Below are 21863 nucleotides of genomic sequence, written 5' to 3' on the forward strand. Positions count from 1 at the left end.
GTAGGTTCTTTGGGGGAGAAGACAGGTGCGTCAGGTGTTCGGGGAGTCCAGCGAACCACGCCCATATGTTCTGGGCATGCCCGGCACTGGAGGAGTTCAGGAAGGGGGTGGCGAGGACGGTGTCGAGGGTGGTGGGATCCAGGGTCAAGCCAGGCTGGGGACTCGCGATATTTGGGTTTGGGGTGGAGCCGGGAGTGCAGGAGATGAAAGAGGCCGATGTCTTGGCCTTTGCGTCCCTAGTAGCCCGGCGGAGGATCTTGCTGCAGGGGAAAGATGCGAGACCTCCGAGTGTGGAGACCTGGATTAATGACATGGTGGGATTCATTCAGCTGGAGAGGGTCAAATTCGCCCTGAGGGGGTCAGCACAAGGGTACTTTAGGAGGTGGCAGCCTTTCCTCGACTTTCTGGCTCAACGATAAGGTACTAGGTCAGCAGCAGCAGCAACCCGCGGGGGGAGGGGGGGAAGGGGGGGAAAGGGGATGGGGTTTTTAGGGGGATAGTGTTTAAGTTAATTTGCTTATTGTTAATTTATTTTGTTGTGTATTGGGGTTGGGGGGTGGGGGGTTTGATATATGCGTTGTTACGGGTGCCGGGGGGTGTTTATTTCTATTATTGTTATTGTTATTATTGTTTTGTTGATATATATTTTTCAAAAAATTCCAATAAAAATTATTTTTAAAAAAAAAGAGATGTTTGTCTGCTCATGTTACTGCAGTGACGTCAGAGTGTGGGTGGAGCTGAGATCTGGTTCTGCTTTTTAGTTTCACTTTGAGAAAAGCTTGGGTGTGTTTGTGTTTTTTTGGTTTTGTTTCAGTGTTGGAGCTGAAGCCAGCCAAATAAGGTGTAATGTTGTTCTCTCTGCCATGTAAAGACTATCTCTTGATCATTTGGTAAATTCAGAGTTATAACTGTTCTCAGTAGTGAATTTAAACCTGATGTGCTTCTGTTAAAAGGAAAGTTTAAGTATTACTTTGAATATTGTATTCTTTGGGGAGTGTCTTTGAATTGATGGTTGCTGAGAAGTTCACTGTATGATTTAAAAAGGTAAACTGAGTTCATAGAATAAACATTGTTTTGCTTTAAAAATTACTTTTCGATGTCTGCTGTACCAAACCTGTAGAGTGGGCCATGTGCTCCCCATACCACAATCTAGTAAAAGTCGTGGGTCAGGTGAACTCCATGATACACTTTGGGGTTCTCTAAACCCTGGCCCATAACAAATTGGGTGCTCGAGGGGGATAAAAGTCTATCTATTGGATTGGCTTAGTGAACTTAAAGACAGTGAGGGGTGAGCATATTGTGGTTGCTTTTCAGGTGTGGTATTTCAGTTTAAGTAGGGAGTGTGTTGTGGACAATGGCTCTTTCAGAGACTCAGACGTTTTGGGGGATGGAGACGGTCACACGCAGTACCTTAAAAGCAGACTGTTAGATTTGGCAAAAACATTGCAGTTAACATTACCTGACAAAATGCGAAAAGATGAGGTAATTATGGTGGTGGCTCAGCATTTAAAATTGCCTGAGATACAGTTTGACTCATTGGAAATGGCAAAAGTTCAGTTACAAATTAAACAAATGGAACATGAGAAAGAATTAAAGCAGCTTGAATACAAAAGAGATAGAGAGGAAAAAGAAAAAAGAGAGAGGAAAAAGAAAGAGAGAGAGTTTGAACTTCGGAAAATGTCCATGAAACATGACAGTCAGTAAAATTGGTAGATTTAAAGGGAAATGCACAGTTTGACGACAGTGATGAGGATAAAGAGATTGAGCGTCAACGTCGAAGGCTTGGTGGGGATCTATTTAAATATATCCAAGCATTGCCAAGGTTTGACGAGAAGGAGGTAGAAGCCTTTTCATTTCATTTGAGAAGGTGGCTTAACAAATGAAATGGCCACAGGACATGTGGGTATTACTGATTCAAACAAAGCTGGTAGGTAGGGCGAGTGAAGTGTTTGTATCACTACCGGAGGAGGTATCTGGGACGTATGAGGAGGTGAAAATTTCCATCTTGGTGCATATGAACTAGTGCTTGAAGCCTATAGACAAAGGTTTAGAAATTTAAGGAAAGAATTTGGTCAAACATACATGGAGTTTGAAAGCATCAGAGTAATTTTGATAGATGGATAAGGGCTTTGAAAGTAGACCAAACATATGAAGCTCTCAGAGAAATTATGCTTTTGGAGGAGTTTAAAATTTCAATTCCTGATGTAGTGAGAGCTCATGTGGAAGAACACAGGGTTAAAACTGCGAGATTAGCAGCAGAAATGGCAGATGATTATGAATGAGTTCATAAATCAAAGCTTGGTTTTCGACATCAGTTTCAGCCTATGAGGGATATAAACTGGGGACATGAGAAATACTCAAGTGGTAGAGGCAAAGGTGATCTGATGGGAGATAATAAGGAGAGTGTACCTCAGATGAAAAAGAAATCCAGGAGGGTGGAAAAGAAATGAAAAGTTTCAAATGTTTTCACTGTAATAAACTAGGCCATGAAAAGTCACATGGTGGTTGAAGAAAAGCACTGGGAAGGCTGATGTGGTAAAACAGGATAAGACAGTGGGGTTTGTTGAAGTGGTAAAGGAAAGCCCAAGTGAAATGAAGGAGGTGCAAAAGATTGTACAGCCTGATGAAGAGGTGATTGATAAGAAGGTGCCAGATCTCTTTAAATAATTTACTTGTGTGGGTAAAGTTTACTCATGTGTATCAGGTGGAGCAGGTAAGGAAGTCACAATTTTAAGAGATACTGGAGCTAGTCAATCTTGAATGGTAAGAGATGAGGAGTTATGTAGTTTGGGAAGAATATTGCCAGAAAAGGTGGTAATATGTGGAATTCAGGGTGAGAGGAGTAGTGTTCCATTATATAAGGTAAGGTTGGAAAGTCCAGTGAAGAGTGGTGAAGTGGTAGTAGGAGTAATCGGGAAACTATCTTGTCCAGGAATACAGTTTATGTTGGGTAACGATATAGCTGGATCGCAGGTGGGAGTGATGCCTATTGTGGTTGATAAGCCAGTGGAAAACCAGACAGCTGAAGTGTTGAAGGACGAATATCCTGGGATTTTTCCGGATTGTGTAGTAACAAAGTCACAAAGTCCCAGGTTAAGACAAGAGGAGAAATCAGAGAGTGAAGATAAAGATGAAGTTGAAGTGCAATTATCAGAAACGATTTTTGATCAGATGATCGAAAAAGAACAAGAACAGGTGGAGGATGAGGCGGATATTTTTAGTTCAGGAAAATTGGCGGAGTTAGAACATAGAACAGAGAACAGTACAGCACAGAACAGGCCCTTCGGCCCTCGATGTTGTGCCGAGCAATGATCACCCTACTCAAACCCACATATCCACCCTATACCCGTAACCCAACAACACCCCCCCCCCCCCAACCTTACTTTTTAGGACACTACGGGCAATTTAGCATGGCCAATCCACCTAACCCGCACATCTTTGGACTGTGGGAGGAAACCGGAGCACCCGGAGGAAACCCACGCACACACGGGGAGGACGTGCAGACTCCACACAGACAGTGACCCAGCCGGGAATCGAACCTGGGACCCTGGAGCTGTGAAGCATTTATGCTAACCACCATGCTACCGTGCTGTCCTGAATTACAACAGAAAGATATAGAAATAAAACGGACGTCTCAGAAAGCATACAAGGAAGAGGAATCTCAGTGCACACCAGAGTGTTATTACCGTAAAAGTGATGTCTTGATGAGAAAATGGAGACCTTTACATATGCAGGCCGATGAAAAGTGGGAAGAAGTTCATCAAGTGGTATTGCCGGTAGGGTATAGAAAGGAGGTGTTGTGAGTAGCACATGAGGTACCAGTGGGAGGTCATTTGGGAGTAAGGAAAACTCAAGCTAAAATACAAAAACATTTTTATCCGCCTGGACTACGTTAAAATGTCGTTAAATTTTGTCGATCATGTCACACATGTCAAGTGATAGGGAAGCCTCAAACAGTGATAAAACCAGCGCCCTTAATACCCATTCTAGCATTTCAGGAACCTTTTACAAGGGTCCTAATTGATTGCATAGGATCGCTTCCTCAAACGAAAAGTGGGAATCAATATCTTTTGACTATAATGGATGTGTCTACTAGGTTTCCAGAGGCCATTCCAGCATGTAATATTACAGCTAAAAAGACTGTGGAGGAGTTACTTAAATTCTTCACTAGATATGGACTACCCACAGAAATACAATCGGATATAGGACCAAATTTTACCTCAAGGTTATTCAAAGAAGTTATGGATAGCTTAGGAATAAAACAATTTAAATAAACTGCATACCATCCAGAATCGCAGGGAGCGTTAGAAAGGTGGCATCAGACATTAAAGACAATGTTGAGGATTTATTGTCAGAAAATTATCCAGAGGATTGGGATAAAGGAATTGTATTCGTACTGTTTGCAATTAGGGATGCACCTAATGAGTCAACCAAATTCTGTCCTTTTGAAATCATTTTTGGTCATGAGGTAAGAGGACCACTTAAATTGATTAAGGAAAAATTGGTGAGTGAGAAATCAGAAATTATATTATTGGATTACGTGTCAAATTTTAGGGAATGATTAAAGAGATCAGGTGAATTGGCTGGACAACATTTAAAACTTGCACAACATGTGATGAAACGGGTCGCGGACAAGAAATCCAACGTTTGTAGTTTTGCCAGTGGAGATAAAGTTTTAGTATTGTTACCAGTGGTAGGTGAACCTTTAAAAGCAAGGTTTTGTGGACCTTATCAGATTGAAAGGAAATTAAGTGAGGTGAATTATGTAGTATGAACGCCGGATAGAAGGAAAACTCACCGAATGTGTCATGTGAAAATGCTTAAAAGGTACTTTGAAAGGAAAGGAGAGCAAAAGGGGGAGGTTTAATGATTCTAACTCAAAGTGACGAACCAAATCCAGATGACTTTGAATTTGACATACCTCAAATTAAATTGGAAAATGAGGATGTTCTTAAAAATTGGGATAAATTGTTGAGTCACCTTCCAGAGGAAAAACGGAGTGACCTGAAAGAGTTATTGATATCACATGGGCACGTTTGTAGAGATAAATTGGGAAGTACTAAAATGGCTATACATGATGTAGATGTGGGAAATGCTGTTCCAATCAAACAACATACATATAGACTTAACCCTTTAAAATTGGCACAGGTTAGCAAAGAGATTCAGAGTATGCTAAAAAATGGCATAATTGAAGTGGGTTGCAGCCAATGGAGCTCACCCATAGTGATGGTACCTAAACCAGATGGTACCCAACTGTTGTGTGTGGACTATAGAAAGGTTAATGCAGTTACAAGAACGGACTCTTATCCTATCCCACGTTAGGCAGATTGCATTGAGAAAGTGGGACAATCAGCTTGTATTTCCAAATTGGATTTACTCAAAGGCTACTGTCAGGTACCTTTATTCGAAAGGGCGAAGGAGATTTCAGCTTTTGTGACTCCAGATGGTATATACCAATTCAAAGTTATGCCATTTGGCATGAAAAACGCACCAGCCACATTTCAACGGTTAACTAACAAAGTTGTTTTAGGATACCCAATTGTGCGATCTGGTAATTTTCAGCCAGACATGGAAAGAACATTTAAAACATCTGATGGAGTTATTCGATCGACTTCAGGAGGTGGGTTTGGTGATAAAAGTGAATTTGGAAAAGCCCAAGTCACTTTGCTTGGCCATGGGACAGGGTTGAATGGTCCCACGAGATGTGAAAACAAAAGTTATTGGGGAGTTTCCGATACCCTCGACACAACGGGAAATAATGTGATTTCATGGTATGAGTGGATTTTACCGCAAATTTGCAACAAATTTTAGCAGTGTGGTCGCTCCACTGACGGACTTGCTCAAGAAGTGTAACAAATTCCAGTGGACAGCGGAGTGTCAACAGGCATTTGATGGCCTGAAGGCTGTGTTAACCACTGCTCCTGTGCTAGCCATCTCAAATTATACGAAACCATTCAAAGTGGCGGTTGATGCGAGTGATGTGGGTGTAGGTGCGGTGCTTTTACAAGACAACGACGAAGAGCTAGAGCAGCCTATTGGTTATTTTTCAAAGAAATTGAATTCTCATCAGAAAAGGTATTCAACGACAGAGAAGGAGACTTTGAGTTTGTTGCTGGCTTGGCAACATTTTCACATTTATGTGATCAGCAGTCCATCTGACACCATTATAAATACTGATCATAATCCGTTGACGTTTTTGGAACAATTCCAGAATACCAATGCAAGGCTGTTTCGCTGGAGTTTATTGTTACAGCCGTTTCATTTAAAAATAGTACATGTGGCAGAATGGAAAAATGTGATAGCCGATGCTTTGTCACAAATGTGATGAACTGAAGCAAGTTCAGTTGGAGGAAGAAGAGCAAAAATAGACTATATTACTATACCTGTTTGCATACTGTGTTGTTTTTGAAATGAAAAAGTATATTTACTTTTTGTGTGCATTTCTTAAAGGATAATGAAAAGGTGAAAAATGAAACCTTCTTGAAGTTGGTGGTTTATTTTTTTTTCTTGGGGGAGGTGTCCTCCAAGAAAATTCCAAAGCTGGAATTAAAAGTCTAATCAAGGCCATGAAACCATTAACGATTGTTGTAAAAACCCATCTGGTTCATTAATGTCTGTCATGAGAATGTCACTGATGTGCTTCTGTTAAAAGTGTTTTTATAATGACTCATGGATGTTAAAAGGAAAGTTTAAGTCTTACTTAGAATGTTGTATTCATTGGGGAGTGTATTTGAATTGATGGTTGCTAAGATGTTCACTGTATGTTTTAAAAAGGTTCACTGAGTTCATAGAATAAACATTGTTTTGCTTTAAAAATTACTTTTCCATTTCTGCTGTACCACACTTGTAGAGTGGGCCATGTGCTCCCCATACCACAATCTAGTAAAAGTTGTGGGCCAGGTGAACTCCATGATACACTTTGGGGTTCTCTAAAACCTAGGCCATAACAAATCCTTTAGAGAAGGAAATCTGTTGTCCTTAACTGGTCTGACCTACATGTGACTCCAGACTCACAGCAATGTGGTTGACTCTTCCCTCAGGGATGGGCAATAAATGCTGACCGAGCCAGCAACGCCCACTTCCTATGAGCGAATAAAATAAATAAATCTTCAAACTCGAAGCAGATTGAAACACGAACCTGCGAAATGCTGTTAATCTGTTACAAATACTTTGCTTGTCACAAGTAAAACATGATATTGGTTACAATGGCCGTGATTCTCCCGCCCCCATGCCGGGTGGGAGAATCGCGGGAGTGCCGGGTGATTCCCGCCACACCGCCCTGGCACCCGCACGCGATTCTCCCAACCTCCCCAAAACGGCGTGCCGCGTTTTACGACAGGCTGCTCGGAGAATCGCTGCTTGCCGTTTCTAACGGTCGAGCGGTGATTCTCCGGCCCGGATGGGCCGAGCGGCCTGCCCAATCCGACTGGTTCACGCCGGCACCAACCACATCTGGTCGCTGCTGGCGTGAACAGCGCGCGAACGCTGCGTGTGCGGCCTGTGGGGGGGGGAGGGAGGATTGAGCACCAGGGGGGTGCTCAGTGGGGGTTTGGCCCGCGATCGGTGTCCACCGATCGGCAGGCCGGCGTCTCTAAAAGACGCACTCTTTTCCCTCCGCCGCCTCGCAAGATCACTCCTCCATGTCTTGCGGGGCGCCCGCGGGGAGGATGGCAACCGCACATGCGTGGGTTGGCGCCGGCCAACCTGCGCGTGCATGGGTGACATCATTTACGCGCCGCCGCTTTGACGCGGCGCCAAGGCCCAGAGTGAGAAATTAACGCAGCGACGCTCCTAGCCCCTGGGGGTGGGAGAATAGGGGGCGAGGAGCGGCCTCCGACTCCGGAATGAAACACTCCGGTTTTCACTCCGGCGTTGGCACTTTGTCTCCCATTGGGAGAATTGTCTGTTGAAGGAATCTGGAAACCAATTACCTTTCTTCGAAGTTTCTCTGTGATGGTGTTCAGACCTTTATGCATGGATTCCGTGTATATTGTGAACTCTGGTTGTTGTTGCTTTTGGCTTAGGGTTTTCACATTGTTCAACCTGACTGATCTCCGTCGGTCTTCAAATGGCTTAAGAAATTCGAGATAAGAAATCCTAAACAACGAATGGGTAATTATTTCAAAGAGAATTCAACTCAAAATTCTAACAATGCACAGCTTCAAGCATATTTCCGACTACGTTCTGAAATTGAGACAGCAAGTTTGAAAAAGCTACAGAGTGAAATGCCACAATTAATCAAAGTCACATTGGTTTATTTGATGTTGGTTTTCGTAGCCAGTTAACTGCCATGAGTAATTTTTTAAACTTAATTTTTGATCATTGTTGTCGGACACAAAGGAATGCTGTGAACTGCATCAGGAAGTTCTGAAAAATAGTTCAGCTCATGAGTGACATATAAAGGTCTCATTCTTCAGACTTGTGAGATGTGCTGAGCAGTTGGACTAACCCTTGAGTTTGTCTGGTCTTCCCTCTGTTTGCCCTGGCAAAAGGTAGCTTTGGCTTCCAGTGTCAACCACTAACGCTAAGACTGCACTCTCAGATTTCCAGTTCCCTCAGATATCTGCCACGATATAAGGTGATCTTTAATTAACAGCAACATGGGCTACGCCAGCTGCTTGATCCTTGCAATTATTTCTCTTTGCACGCCCACACCGTTACCTCTGGTGCCCCCATGGATCTATCCTTGACCCCCTTCTTATTTCTCATCAACACACTGCCCTCGGTGACATCATCCAAAGCACAGCATTAATTTTCTCATGGACACCGATGACAGCTGGCTCTACCTCACCATCACGGTTCTTGATTTCGCTACTGTTGATAAATTATCATGATGTGGAGATGCTGGCGTTGGACTGGGGTGAGCCCAGTAAGAAGTCTTACAACACCAGGTCAAAGTTCAACAGGTTTGTTTCAAACACTAGCTTTCGGAGCACTGCTCACCTGAGGAAGGAGCAGTGCTCCGAAAGCTTGTGTTTGAAACAAACCTGTTGGACTTTAACCTGGTGTTGTAAGACTTCTTACAATAAATGACCAAATTGCATCATCCAGTACTGGACGAGTAGAAATTTACTCCATTTAAACATTTGGACGACTGAAGCCATTGTTTTCAGTCTCTGCTCCAAACTTAGTTCCCTAACTGCTGACTCCAGCCCTGTCATGGGCGGGATTCTCCGTTCCTTCACGCCAGCGGGATTCCACGTTCCTTCACACCAAACAGTTGTCCTGTCCAGCTGCAGGGAGTGGAGATTTGGCTGAGTGCCAAATTCCCCATTCTTGCTGGCAGCTGAAGCAAGGCAGACCCGCAATGGAGAATACCGGCGCATATTTTGCTGCTGTAAACCCCCTGGGGATGTTACATTAAAAATGCTACATGTATTTATGCAGATGTTGTTGTAATATCACAAAATGGCATTGCCTGAATTTCTTTTTTTGACAATTTGTCTTGGACAAGAAAGAAAAATATTGTTTTGTAATACTGGCATGCCATGCTTTAGTCTCACTATTTATTTCTGTTCATCCCTCTTTAGATCAACAGGGTAGCATGGTGGTTAGCATAAATGCTTCACAGCTCCAGGGTCCCAGGTTCGATTCCCTGGGTCACTGTCTGTGTGGAGTCTGCACATCCTCCCCCTGTGTGCGTGGGTTTCCTCCGGGTGCTCCGGTTTCCTCCCACAGTCCAAAGATGTGCGGGTTAGGTGGATTGGCCATGCTAAATTGCCCGTAGTGTCCTAATAAAAGTAAGGTTAAGGGGGGGATTGTTGGGTTACGGGTATAGGGTGGATACGTGGGTTTGAGTAGGGTGATCATGGCTTGGCACAACATTGAGGGCCGAAGGGCCTGTTCTGTGCTGTACTGTTCTATGACAGGCACCAGGATCATGTCTCTCCCTGGGGAGGAATGCCCACATTCTGCTGATGCACTGGAATCTCCTCCCCATCAATAAACAACAGGTCACAAATCTGAGGTGTGTGAATTTGTGCCTGTAAACTCATTCCTACCGCTCCATGAAGAATGCATTGATGTTTCTAGGCCATCCCTAAATATTAACATATTGTTGAGTATACTTTTGTGGATCCTCATTCATCCCTGTATCGATGCAATCAAGATGTAACGGTGCAATCTGGAGAGGAAAGCATTTTAAAACAAGACATCTGCACGCAAAACTAACCGGTTCTTTCCATGGTCAAACTTGTTGGCAATTATCTCACAGGTCTGGTCATTCAGTGCCTCGCACAGGTCCATGAGGGTGTCTCTGAACTCCTCTTTGGTAACAAAACCAGTATTAAATTGATCCAACTCATGAAAGTTTGTCCAAAGGTCATCCAGCAAGAGCTGAACCTATGATAAGATAGTAAACTATAAAATTGGAAATCAGATCAAGACAACCAGGTTACCGACATGGGATACCTATAACATGTGAATGAATGTCAAGCTCATATCAAAACTCCAAAACCTAGGACTTGGCTCTTCCCTCTGCAACTGGATTTTCGACTTCCTGACCCATAGATCACAATCAGTAAGGATAAACGATGACACCTCCTCCACGATAGTCCTCAATACGGGGTCCTGCAAGATTGCATACCTAGCCCCCTACTATGCTCCCTATACACACACGACTGTGTGGCAAAATGTGACTCCAACTCCATTTACAGGTTTGCTGATGATACAACCATAGTGGGTCGGATCTCGAACAACAATGAGTCAGAGTACAGGAGGGAGATAGAGGACATTGTGGCGTGGTGCAACAACAACAATCTCTCCCTCAACATCAGCAAAACTAAGGAGCTGATCATTGGCTTCAGGAAGCAAGTAACGCACATGCCCCTGTCTGCATCACTGGTGCCGAGGTGGAGATGGTTGACAGTTTCAAATTCCTAGGTGTGCACATCATCAAAAATCTTTCCTGGCCCACTCACATTGACGTTATGACCAAGAAAGCACAACCGTGCCTAGACTTCCTTTGGAAACTAAGGAAATTCGGCAAATCCTTATCGACTCTTACCAATTTTTACAGAAGCACCCTATTAGACATCTTATAAATAAAAGCAAATTACTGCAGATGCTGGAATCTGAAACCAAAAGAGAAAATGCTGGAAAATCTCAGCAGGTCTGGCAGCATTTCTTTCAAGTTCAGATGAAAAAGGGCCAGACCTACTGATTTTCCAGCATTTTCTCTTTTGGATGTAAAGTATCGTATCCGGCTGCATCATAGCCTGGTATGGCAACTGCTCAGCCCAAGACCATAAGAAACTGCAGAGAGTCGTGAACGCAGCCAGTCTATCATGCAAACCCGCCTCCTATCCATTGACTCTGTCTACACTCCTTGGGTAAGTGGGCAGCATAATCAAAAACCCCTCCCACCCGGATTATTCTCTCTTTCAACCTCTTCCGTTGGGCAGGAGATAGAAGAGTCTGAGAACACACACTAACAGATTCAAAAACAGCTTCTTCCCAGATGTTCCCAGCTTCTTCCCAGATGTTCGCAGACTCCTGAATGACCCTCTTATGGACTGAACTGATCTCTCCACACATCTTCTCTACTGAGTAGTACTACACTCCATATGCTTCACCAGATGTCTGCTATGTTTTTACATTGTGTATCTATCATATGTCCTATGATACAGAACGATCTGGCTGGACTGTACACAGAACAATAATTTTCACTGTACTTGGGTACATGCGACAATAAACCCAAATCCAGTCCAATTTTAGTTTGGGTAGTGGCTATATTATATTTGCTAAAAGAAATGTTTTTTTATTTTTGTTTGTGCCTATTTTTATCTACCTATTTGTAATCAAAACTAAATTACTTTAGTGATATTACTCATAAGTTTAATACTCCCGCTGTCCAACCTGCCATCCAGCTTGAGTCAACTTGCAGTGAATTATGTAGTGTCTCAGTTGAAACCTTAAACGTTACAATTGGAATGCACTATTGTTCTAAGTATTGTATTATTATGAAATCAACTCAAGAGAACATAAAAAGAGCTAGGTCTAAATGAAAGTGCTTCAAAATCAGTATTACATTCTTGTATATTAGCTATTTTGAGCTCCACAATGATTTATGCCTCAAAACTTCCAAAAACACTTCCAGTTGATCCATTTATCTGCCATCTACTAGGTTAACTACAGTAGGCTATATTTAGTTTGTAATAGGAAATCTTATAGGGAAGGTACAGAGATTTATGAGGATTGTGTCAGGAATGGAAAATCTTAGTTATGAGGAAAGAGGCTGAATTTGTTTTATTTGGAAGCTAGGGGAGATTTAATTGAAGTAAATTAAGGGTAGAGATAGCTTGGATAGAAGGGATATATTTCCATTAATAGAGAGGTCACAGGGGATACAGACTTTGTAATTGGTCGAAGGATTAGAGGGGAGTTGAGGAGAAATATTTGCAGCTGGGGGATGGTGGAGTCTGGAACTCACTACCTGAAAAAGCGACAGAGGCAGAAACCTTCACTGCATTTCTAAAAACACTTGGATATGCACTTGAGGTAACCCAGAGGACTATGGCCCAATAGCTGGATGTTGGGGTTGGATAGGATCGATGCTCTTCAGCCAACATACAGAATGGGATGAATGGTCTTTTCTGTGTTCTATCACAACAAATAATCAAACAGTACATGAACTTTTAATTCATTGAGAAAGGGCCAGCAGAAGAATCACAATACCATTAATTATTCTCTGCGAAACATTATCTAAAAGACAAAACTACACAAATTCTTACAACACTTTCTAACATCTTTATCAACACAACAAACAACACAGCATGACATATTTCATTACCACGCCAAATGAAGCAATAAGCTAGCAGCAAGTTACTTCAAAGCTTCAGATAGAATCCAATGGGCCTCACGGTAGCATGGTGGTTAGCATCAATGCTTCACAGCTCCAGGGTCCCAGGTTTGATTCCCGGCTGGGTCACTGTCTGTGTGGAGTCTGCACGTCCTCCCCGTGTGTGCGTGGGTTTCCTCCGGGTGCTCCGGTTTCCTCCCACAGTCCAAAGATGTGCAGGTTAGGTGGATTGGCCATGCTAAATTGCCCGTAGTGTAAGGTTAATGGGGGGGATTGTTGGGTTACGGGTATACGGGTTATGTGGGTTTAAGTAGGGTGATCATTGCTCGGCACAACATTGAGGGCTGATGGGCCTGTTCTGTGCTGTTCTGTTCTATCTATCTATAAAACAGATCAGGTGATGCTCATGAATGGTAAGAATTCCCGGGTGTGTTCATGATCTACTGAGCTGCTCAATTATTTCTGGCATTGATTTTACTTAGAGGCATCCAAAATTGTGTACGTTTCTAGAGTGAGTATGCCAATGGTACCAATTCTGAATGGAAACATTGTGAGGATAGAACTAGTGTTAAAGCTGATTTTCAACCAAAGAGCTCATAATAGCAATAACACTCACTGGGATAGATTTTAACAATCAGTCCACCAGCAGAGAGCACGGGCCTGAAAACATGCATTTGTGAGGAGACAGATTTGGCACTGCTGGGCATCAAGTCCAATGGGTAGGAATTTGGATCAGTCATTAAGAATGACGTGCATTTTGATGATATGGTCACACTTGTTGAATATGCCTATTCCAATCGGGTAAGCAGATATTTATGTCTGGGTTTGCCTTGAGGCCTCACAACGTTACCAGACATTTGAGTTGCATGCAAAAAGCATCACTAGAGAGCCCTGCTCAAAAGCAAGTAACAAAATTGCTTGTTGGACTTGTGTAAGAGTAACAAGCTGCCAGGTAATATTTATGATAGGGTTATTCCTCAAGGTTCACTGTATCTGTGTATGTAAACACATGCCCTTCTCATCTTTGATTGGTTCTGCACAACCGATTGGCCAAATGGTTGTGCGAGTTGCTGCATGCAATTCTTTTTTTTTTTAATTTTTCCAATTAAGGGGAAATTTAATGTGGCCAATCCACCTACCCTGCACATCTTTGGGTTGCGGGGGTGAAACTCACGCAGTCATGGGGAGAATGTGCAAATTCCACACGGACAGTGACCTGGCTCGAATCGAACCCGGGTCCTCAGCGCCATGAGGCAGCAGTGCTAAGCTACACCCAGTTCTGAGTAGGTTTTCTACATACATGGTGAGGGACTCCTTCACGTTTGGGAGGAACATACAGGACTTATCAACAGCAATGCCCGTTCAATAGTGCCAGGCTATTCACTAATGCGCCGCTCAGGAATCTACAGACATTTGCACTGCATCACCATTTCATGGTTTGTAGCTTTACCACCAATATCTGAATCTGAATTCGTTGAACTTATGAACTCAGCAACTTGTGCAGTTGAGTTCAGTTTAAACGACACCATGTATGTCCAAATAGAAGGTATTGCCACGTGATCCTCTCTGGGACCAGTTCTAGGAAACCTTTTTGTTGGTTCAAAATCTTAGGGAACAGTCAGTCCCTGATTCATTCCCCAGGGCAAGGCCTTAACCAATCAGAGGTGACCTGCCCAGTTTGAGTTTGAACAAATCCGGGTAGTTAACTGTTCCATGCCGCATTCTCCACAGCAATTCCTTCACCAATCAGAGTCCACTTGCCAACCAATCAGCACTCTCTCCTCATGCAGTATAAATTGTTGCTATTGTTGGCGACTTCTTGCAAGCTATCCTGATGAGTGCAAGATGAAAAACTTTGATGGCATATCTCTTTCACCAATACTCAAAAATCCATCCAGCTCACTAATGTCCTTTAGGGAAGGAAATCTGTTGTCTTTACCTGGTCTGGCCAACATGTGACTGCAGACCTACAGCAATGTGGTTAACTTTTAAATGTCCTTTGAAGTGGCCTAGGAAGTCACTCAGTTATAACAAACAGGTACAAAGTCTAAGAGGAATAAAACCGGATGAATTGGCCATGCCACCGAGAGCAACACCAGTAAACCCAGCCCTGTTGACCCTGAAAAATCTTCCTTACCATTAGGAAAACAAAGATAGTTTTTAGGGAATCAGAATTGTATTTTAAGTGTGTCAGTTTAATGTTTCTGTGCCTTCAAGGTTAAAACCTATAGTTAGATTCATGCTGGACAAGGATGGTTGTATGTGTGGAGGTTGGTTCAGTTCCAATTGTGTTTCTATTATGCTCAGAGAAGGCTACAGTGTGAAGAAAAATAAACCAGCAATGCTTGCTTAGCAACTTGGGCCTCATAAGATAGAGAAGCTTTTAGGTTTTAGTTTAGTTAATTTGATAGCAGTTGAAGATTGGCAGTGAAAGAGAAGGCAGCTCTCACAGTTCTGCTAAGGTGCGTGAGTGGCACTGCCATGGCAGTGCCAGGGTGCCCAGATGCCAGGTTAGCACTGCCAGGAGTCTGGCCCAGTGGGGGGGGGGGGGCGTACCACGTTTGGGGGGGGGTGAGGGGGGTTTATGGGGGCATCCCCAAGTTTGGGGGTGTGGGGGGTGGTCAAAAAACTGGCAGGTGGCTGAAAGAAGGGGAGAAAGAAGGGCTGCCGGACAAAATGGTGCCTCAATCTGCTCGGAATTCTCGCTAAGTGCAACCTCGGTGGAGAGGAACCTCCCAAGGCCAAAATAAATGGCAAAGTGCCATTGGACAGTGGGGTGTTTCTTGGCACTGCAGCTGCTGAGAAACACCCCACTAAATGCGCCATTCAGCGGACTTTAACTTGAAACCCCGAAAATGCGCTCCAGAGAAATAAAAGGAAGTGTCAAAGAAGTCAGGAGTTAAGGGAACATGGACCATGGTATTGTTCAGGAGAATTCAAAGATGAGTAAACAAAGTGTTCTGAGTTAAAGAGACAATTGCAGTAATTAGATTTAAAGTGGACAGCAGACTTCAGAGGTAAAGCAAACGTCTGATTCCATTTCTGGGAATTGAGAGTAAAAACAATTGTGAGAAGTTTGCACAGCGTCAAGACCAAGAAATCCTAAAGGGGATGGCAGGAAATCTTGGACTGGATTCCCTGTTAAACATGAAGCAGAAGTTTTAATTAAAGGTGTCATCGGAAAAACCTGTTCAGGATTTTTTGGGAGTGGAGTGTGGAAACTCTCACATGACACTCATACGGGGGGATTCTGGCAATATGAACATCAGAAGGAACTGGGTACTGCAAAAGCTAGTGCCCTGAAAACATTACAACATTAGTACTGAAGACATGTGTTCCAGTTAGCCAAGTTATTCCAGTACAGTTACAACACAGGCATCTACCCAGCAATGTGGAAAACAGCCCTGTTATGTCCTGTCCACAAAAAGCAGGACAAATGCAATTGGGCCTATTATCATCCCAGTCTACTGTTCATCGTCATCAAAGTGACATTGATACAGCTATCAAGTGTCATTGATACTGCTATCAAGTGGCATTTGCTCAGAAATAACCTACTCACTGGGTTCCACTCGGACCACCCAGCTCCTAATCTCATTACAGCCTTAGTGTAAACGTGGATAAAATAAAAAAATAATCTTTATTGTCACAAGTAGATTTACATTGACACTGCAATGAAGTTACTGTGAAAAGCCCCTAATCGCCACAATTCAAAATTCTCAGCTGGTGTGGGAATTGAACCCACGCTGCTGGCCTTAATCTGAATCACAAACCAGCTGTCTAGCCCACTGAGCTAAACCAGCACTGATTACAGAGCTGAACCCCAGGTGTATCATGAACATGACTGCCCTTGACATCAAGGCAGTCTTTAGCTGAGGGTAGTATCAAGGAATCCTCACAATAGAGTCAAAGGGAACCGGGGCAGAACTGGTTGAAGACATACTTAGCACAAAGGAAGGTGTCTGTGATTCTTGAGCATCAATCATCTGAGTCCAAAGACATCATTGTAGGAGTTTGTCAGGTTAGTGCCCTGGGCCCAACTATCTTCAACTGCTTCTTCGATGACCTTCCCTTCGTCATAAGGTTAGAAGTGGGGATATTTGCACAATGTTTCGTGACTCCCTCAGTTACTGAAGCCATCATTGCCCATTTGCAGGAAGATCTGGATAACATTCAGGCTTGGGCTCCTGAGTGGCAAGTAACATTCACGCCACACAAAATGCCAGGCAATGGCCATCTCCAACAATGGAGAATCCAACCATCTTCCCTTGACATTCAATGGCATTACTATCGCTGAATCCCCCAATATCAACATCCTGGGGGTTACCATTGAACACCAACTGAACTGGACTAACCATATAAATACTGTGGCTACGAGAGCAGCTCAGGGGCTGGGAGTCTGGGCTCGGAATTCTGCAGCAGAGTAACTCAACTCCTGACTCCCCAAAACTCTTCCATCATCTCTGAGGCACAAATCAGGAGTGTGATGGAATATTCTCCAATTGCCTGGATGAGTGCAGCTCCAACAACACTCAAGAAGCGCAGTATCATCCAGGACAAAGTAGCCTGTTTGATTAGCATCCGATCCTCCATTGTATACATTCACTCCCTCCATTACCTATGCACAGTGGCAGCAGCCACAAGATGCACTGCAGCAACTCGCCAAGGATCCTTCAATAACTGCTTCCAAGCCCACAACCTCTCGCACTTAAAAGGGCAGCAGATACATGGCCACAAGCAAGTTCCCCTCAAAGCCACACCCATCCTGACTTGGATATCACTGTTAGTTCACTGCCACTGAGTGAAAATCCTGGACTCCCTCCCTAACAGCACTGTGGACTGCAGCAGTTCAAGAATGTTGCTCACCATCACCTTCTCAAGGGCAATTAGGGATGGACAACAAAAGTGCTGACCTAGTCAGTGATGTCCACATCCCATGTAAGTAGAAATAGCAAGCCAGCATTTATTGCCCTTGAGAAGGTCATGCTAAGCAGCCTTTTTGAACTGCTGCATTCTATGTGGTGTAGTACACCCACAGAACTCTTAGTTTGGGATGTGGTTTTGGGTGGGGGTGGCATAGTGGGGGAATGGTGAAACTGTACCAGGATTTTCACCCAGCGACGATGAAGGAACAGCGATACAGTTCCAAATCAGGATAATGTACGATTCAGAGCGGCGTGGTCAAGGCTTAGGGCCTGAGGGGGACCATGCCCATGAAAGGAGGGTGGAGGGGGGTATGAAGAGTTGGGTGGAGTGTAGGGTGGGTATGAAGAGGCCTCCGGAAGGTTGGGAGGGTGAAGGGTGGCTGTCCTGGAAGGGAGTGGGGGAGGCCCGAAAGGGGGTTGGCAAAGGTCAGAAAAGGCGACCCCATAGCGGATGTCATCACTTGGGGGTCTGGGGTAGTGCCCATGTATGTGGGGTTGACATTGTTCATGGGTGAGTGGTGTGGGGGACCCTCAAGCCCACTTAGAAACAGGGCCTCCTTTCAAAATAATGGCCTGTTCTTAGCGAGCTCAGTTTCCCACTGATGAAAATAATTTGAAGTGTGAACAAGCCCAGTGAGAAAGTTCCCAGAGCCCAATAAAGTGACTAAGTGTGGTTAGATAACGGTGGGGAACTTTCCAACAAAGCCAGGAACTCCCAGCAAAACCCGCAACAAATGACACTTAGGACATGATCCACCCGAATGGGCCTAGAGTCCCATAGCGTGTGAGATTAGCCGAGTGTTTGCCAGTGCTCGGAGCGCTGAGTAACACCCCACTAGCAAACATCCACCTGAGGTAGATCGGGGGCCTCAGCGGGGAACGTGCGACCGAAGCTGCACCTCCCATTCTCTGAAGCGAGTGGAGCTCCTCGGTGAAGGGAGAGATTTAAAAATGGCATCCCAATCTCTCAAGCCCTCGACGCAACCCCCAAAATCTCCCCAGGCCCCAACTCACTACCCCTCCACAGAGCACCTCCCAGCCCAATCAACACCATATTAAAAAATGACAGCTTGGCACTTTGACAGGTAACACCAACAGTGCCAGGGTACCAGCCTGCCCAGAAGGCAAGCATCTAGGGGCCTCCAATCCCCTGGGAGACCCCAACTAGTGCCATTCCATCTAGTCCCCATTTGTGGACACCAGCACTGAACAGTGCTTGCCCAAGGTCTCTAAGGTGAGGGAGCTAGATCCACGCCTTGGAAAGATCTCACTCTAACATGATATTTGCCAGAAAGTACTCTTGCCTACAATGCGAGAACGCATTAGACCTCGTGAGGCATGGTGAGCCAGGTAGTCCCTGGGAGCGGGATCTCCCGACATCTACTGGTCGCGTTTCGCCGTGCCGCTTTTAGGCTGCAACGCGACCGGTAGATCCCGCCTTTAGAAATGGTTCCATTTGATCGCGCCCTTAAATCAATCTCAAACATTATTGTTAAATAAAAATGCTGTACACCGATTTTTCACTGAAAATGTTGTAACTGAAATATAATTTGACCTTAGCTTGCAGGTTATCCTCAATGATCTCCGTGTCACAGTTTAGCTTTCTAGATCGGATCAGAAAGTCACTGTCCCCTTTAACTGGGGGACATATTTTTGCATTTGGATAACAAGCTGATTTCGGTGAGAATCCAAAGTGTCGCACAAATTCATAGAAATCCAAAGTGTTGTCCTGACTGGTAATTAAAGTGCTCCAGAGTTTTCTGACTTCATGTCTACTGATTGGTGGGTGAATGTCAAACCTGTGTGAAGCAACATAGATACTGTGAGCTGTTTAAAAGGGGGAATATGAAATTGCAATTCTTTAATAGATCAAGCAGGAAACATTTTCTTAACTGCTTCAGTAACTGGTACATTGACTCAGGTAAAAATCGTCTGGTGTTCATTTTATCAAGTTTATTAAAGCTTTGTTCCACCATTGGGTATTGTTGTTTCACAAGATCCTGTATGATATTTGAGACCTGGATGAAAGAAGTGATTGAGAAGTGATGGTAAATTCATGTTAGAATTAGAGTTATTTCAAATACTCTTTTCATACTCTGCCAGAATCAGCTTCCATTGAAAAGGCATGTGTTCCTAATAGCCATTCAGAGCCAGGCTTTGAGCGTGATCTACCAGCTGTTCACTCCAGCCGGATAGTCTGGTTCCACGCCGGCGCAATTGTTTCCCAGCGACAAGAGATGCTGACACTGGGAAACCTCAGTGACAATGTCGGGGTCAGTAAATCCCGCTGGCGTGCCACCTTCACCTCGATAAAACACGCGGCGGGTTAGTCGGTCAATCCCTCCCAGAGTAAAGCATTACAGGTATATATACCTTCTAGCCCGACTCACCCGCTCTGTCAGTAGGTATCCCGTTATATGTGTTCAAGTAACTAATCAGTGTTTCCAGTCGTATATACTTAACCTCAGTCAACACAATTAACAGCCTGCACTTCTCATGATCCCATTGTTAACCTTAAACCCAAAACATTAAGGTTGGCATTACCATGGGAAATGCATTCATCCAGTATTAGGGTGTACATCAGGAATGAGAGTCTATTGGCAATTCACGCTCAAGGTTTTCCAAACTGGCAGAAAACATCAAACAAACATCTGCGGCGCAGCATGGCCGATAAAAGCCGGAGGACTCCGCTCCCAGGATCTACCCAGCTCGCAAAGCCTGTCAAGATCCAACGCGATCACCATTTGGCAAATCTGAATATTAGAGTGAGACAGCTAGTCAGATTCCTGAGTTACCCAAGGCTTTGTGATTCATCACCTTTGCCTTGGAGACCTCAGATGAGTGTTGCTCAGCACCTGTGTTGGAGTTGCCCAAGAGATTTGGAGGCCCCCAGCTGCATATCCTTTGAGCATGGTGGTGGCACTGCTGCCAACAGATGGCACTGTCAGTTGGTGTGGGCACTGTCAGGTACCAAGCTGTGTGTGATTGGGCTTGGGGGGTGCCCTGCATATATATTTTTTAATTCACCATGGGAACATGAGTGCCAACATTTATTACTCATCCCTAATTGCCCTTGAGGGGGCAGTTAAGAGTCAACCACATTGCTGTGGGTCTGGAGTCACATGAAGGCTAGATGCGGTAACAATGGCAGATTGCCTTCCCTAAAGGACATTAGTGAACCAGATGAGTTTTTACGACAATCAGCAATGGTTTCATGGTCATCATTAGACTTTTAATTCCAGATTTTTATGGATTCACATTTCACCATCTGCAGTGGCGGGCTTTGAACCTGGGTCCCCAGTGGGTTACTCTGGGTCTCTGGTTTACTAATCGGGTGACAATACCACTCTGCCACAGCCTCCCCCTGCTGCAGGGGACCTTCCCATAGTGCATTCAGGGTCCGGGGTTGATTCGGGGCCTTGGCAATTGGAACGCAATTTAAAAATGGTGTCCCGATGTGTCGCTACACAGGGGAGTCCATGGCGGACGGAGCTCCCAAGTGTATAAACGGGGCTATACGTGGCCTTGGTCATGCGTTCTCTGCTGAGGCCCCTTAACAACGCAAGTCATATTGTAAGCCATGTTTCTCGGCACTGTGAGCACCAGGAAACACAGCTGAACACGCTCGCTATGGGACTTTGATCCCAATTAGTTAACTTGAGCCCCTTGTCTAACTAACAAAATAACTTGGATACTGGCCATCCTGAATGGTCCACCAGTCATAATGTCAAGTAAGCTCTGACTCGATCCAAGCCCTTCTGTCTGAAGAAGATAATAAAAAGAACTGGGAAAGCGTATCAACTCCCAAACAATAACTCTAAAACCTTTACCTGGTCGGTTGTTCTTCCGAAGCTAAGCTCTTTGTTTGTTGAATGTTCATTGCTGAGGTTTGTCATCACAGACTTGTCACACAAAAGACTCTTTGCACCTTTACTATTAAGCAATCAAGACAAATCTCACTTAGCACTTGATTTGTTAGTGTATTTTAAATATTAGTGATAATTATATACAGTTATATAACTTTTTTAACTCACCCCAGAATCAAAAATATTACTCTCTGTCATTTTCTCCTCATCAATTGCCATTTTTCCCGAGACCATTAACTCCTTGCAGTGAAACAGTCCCAGTGGTGTCAAGTTGCC

Source organism: Scyliorhinus canicula, chromosome 16 (assembly GCF_902713615.1).
Source record: "Scyliorhinus canicula chromosome 16, sScyCan1.1, whole genome shotgun sequence".
In the NCBI taxonomy this organism is placed as follows: domain Eukaryota; kingdom Metazoa; phylum Chordata; class Chondrichthyes; order Carcharhiniformes; family Scyliorhinidae; genus Scyliorhinus; species Scyliorhinus canicula.